Raw genomic sequence first — 3,517 nt, 5'->3', positions numbered from 1 at the left:
TTTTGAATACCCACTCCAAACAAATTGTTATCACTTATCCTCATGCAACCTGCCAGCTCTTTGTTAAATTGCATTAACTGTACCAGTGTTTATTTTTGTGAAAGCTTCTGTCAGTTTCACGTAGAGCCTTACCAAATAAATAATTAAACAAGGAATGAAAAATACAATGAGAAATGATGCTCAGATTCCATGAAATAAAGGTTAACATCTCAGGTCAACACTCTGTTGGAGTGTTAAAATGTTAAAATGACGCCTTTCTATTCTGGAGGATGGTACAGTTGAAACACAGTTTTACATACATGCAGAGCTCAAGGGTGAGGGGAGAAGGGTCCGAGAGTGGTACAGCACGGAAACAGACCCTTCAGTCCAACTCATCCATAGGGACCAGATATCCTAACCTAATCTAGTCGCATTTGTCAGCTATTGCCTATATCCCTTTAAATCTTTCTTATTCATGTACTCATCCAGATGCCTTTTAAATGTTGCAATTGTACCAGCCTTCACCACTTCCTCTGGCAGCTCATTCCATACACGGACCACTCTCCGCGTGAAAACGTTACCCCTTAGGTCCCTTTTAAAACTTTCTCCTCTCACCTTAAACCTGTACCCTCTAGTTTTGGACTCCCCTAGCATGGGGAGAAGGCCTTGGCTATTCAGTCAATCCATGCCCCACCCCCATGATTTTATAAATCTCTATAAGGTCACCCCCTCAACCTCCAAGGCTTCAGGGAAAACAGCCCTATCCTATTCAACCTCTCCCTACAGCTCAAATCTTCCAACCCTGGCAACATCCTTGTAAATCTTTTCTGAACCTTTTCAAGTTTAACAACACCTATCCTATAGCAGGGAGACCAGAACTGAACACACTACAGTATTCCAAAGGTGGCCTAACCAATGTCCTGTACATCTGCAATATGACCTCCCAACTTCTATACTCAGTGCACTGACCAATAAAGGAAAGTGTACCAAATGCCTTCTTCACCACCCAAAGAATAGAAAGAAGTGTCTGTGATCGGGTGGAAAGCATGAAAGAGTAAACAGCAAAAGGATTACAATGGTAAGTGGTGCAAAGAGATGATAATGACAAAAGCAATACACTGCTTAAAAGAAAGACACGTTGAGAAGGTATTTGTTTTGCACTAATCAGGATAAATTTCAAGTAATTGCAAAAATTTATACCACAGCAGAAATTTACCTGGTTGGTAAATTGCCTCTGGCATGGTGTGGCCATGGGGAGAGTAATGAGAAATCATATGCTCCTAGGTAATTCAACAAAAAATTTTTTTGTCTATAGAAAATAGACCCTAACAATTAAAAGTCTGCCATTCCCCGTGATTGTAAGTGATCCACTTTACCACGTTGAACTATTATATCGAATTGATTGCTGAAGTATCTATTAACATAATCAGGATTGTTCAGCAAGTGCCGCCCAATCACAAGGCCACACTGAACCATGGATCATTTTTGGGTTTTACAAATGAACAAAAAGTTAAGTATTGCAGATGCTGGAAATCTGGAATAAAAACAGGAAACCAAAACTGGAGAGAGAAATAAAAGTTAATGTTCCGGGTCTGCAACCATTTATTAGATGATGCTAGACCCTGCTGAGACCAGAAACCAAGGGCCTAGATGAAGTGTAAATGGTCACGGCTATATTTAAGCAACAATATCATTTGATTGGAGCAGTTCAGAGAAGGTTGATCCCCCAGGTAGAGGGATTGTCTTATCGGCAAAGGTTAAACAGATTGGGACTCGAATAATTGGAGTTTAGAAAAATGATGGGTGATCTTATTCAAACATGAAGGATTCTTAAGGAGCGTCTTAAGGGTAAATGCTGAGGGGATGTTTCCCCTCATGGGAGAGTCTAGGAGCAGAGGGCATAGTCTCAGAATAAAGGGGTGCCAATGTAAGACTGACATGAGGAGGAATTGCTTCTCTCAGAAGGTTGAGTGTCTTAGAACTCCTTACTACAGAGAGCTGTAGGGGCAGAGACCTCGTGTATATTTAATACAGACATTGATCGATTTTTGAACAGTAGTGGAATCAAGGCTTGTGGGAACGGGCAGGAAGGAGAGCCTGAGGAATGTCAGGTCAGCAAGGATTCTATTGAATGGTGGTGCAAGCTCAAAGTGCCAAATGGCTTCCATTAGTTCCTATTTCTTACCATCTTAAGAGAGTCCTGTGACCAGCAAATGCAATGGTGGAAAAGCAAGTGGACTCCAGCCAGTCTAACCATCAGTGATGTATTGATGTGAAATCTCCACCACAAGAGCCAGAACACTAAACCCTCAGGAACTACAAGTATTTCCGCCCCTATTTCCCCATTACCAGCAAATATTGCCTGACAGAGAATGGGCTGGTTATGGTTGTTACCATATTGTGGTTAAACTCCAGGGCAGTGAAATGTGAGTTTGTGCGTGGAGAGAAGTCACTGTAGACAGGTAGCACATGAGAACAAGGAACATCCACAAGCATCTGCTCCCTCCACCACAGTCACAGCAGTGTGTACTATCTACAAGATGCACTGCAGAAACTCACCAAAGATGCTCAGACAGCACCTTCCACACCCAGAACCACTGTCATCTAGAAAGAGGAGGGAGCAGATACATCGGAACACCACCCCCTGTGAACTCCCCTCTAAGACATTCACCATCCTGATTTGGAAATATATCACAATGTTGCTGGAATTCCCTCCCTAAGGGCATTGTGGGTCTATTACTGCACATGGACTGCAGCAGTTCATGAAGGCAGTTCACCTCCACCTTGTCAAGGGCTAGGCAACATAAATGCTGGCCTAGTCAGCAGCACCCGCCTCCTTCAAATGAATTAAAAATAAAAATTGCCAACATTTTTCTCTAGGGTAAAAACAATGACTGCAGATGAGCACAGCAGGTCAGGCAGCATCCAAGGAGCAGTGAAATCAACGTTTCGGGCAAAAGCCCTTCATCAGGAATAAAGCTTTTTTTTTATTCATATAAATGACAAAAAGTAGAGGACCAAGCACCGATCCTTGTGGCACTCCACTGGTCACAGGCCTCCAGTGTGAAAAACAACCCTCCACCACCACTATCTGCCTTCTACCTTTGAGCCAGTTTTGTATCTAAATGGCTAGTTCACCATGTATTCCATGAGATCTAACCTTGCTAACCCGTCTCCCATGGGGAGTCTTGTCGAACGCTTTACTGAATCCATACAGATCACGTCCACTGCTCTGCCCTCATTATTCCTCTTTGTGACTTGTTACAAACAGGTTTGTAAGACATAATTTCCCATGCTCTGGATTAGTGGTGCTGGAAGAGCACAGCAGTTCAGGCAGCATCCAAGGAGCAGTGAAATCGACATTTCGGGCAAAAGCCCTTCATCAGGAATAAAGGCAGTGAGCCTGAAGCGTGGAGAGATAAGCTAGAGGAGGGTGGGGGTGGGGATAAAGTAGCATAGAGTACAATAGGTGAGTGGGGGAGGGGATGAAGGTGATAGGTCAGGGAGGAGAGGGTGGAGTGGATAGGTGGAAAAGGAG

The sequence above is a fragment of the Chiloscyllium plagiosum genome, chromosome 13 (genome assembly GCF_004010195.1).
Source record: "Chiloscyllium plagiosum isolate BGI_BamShark_2017 chromosome 13, ASM401019v2, whole genome shotgun sequence".
Lineage (NCBI taxonomy): Eukaryota > Metazoa > Chordata > Chondrichthyes > Orectolobiformes > Hemiscylliidae > Chiloscyllium > Chiloscyllium plagiosum.
The sequence above is the reverse complement of the archived record's forward strand: the minus strand, read 5'-3'. Positions refer to the sequence as shown.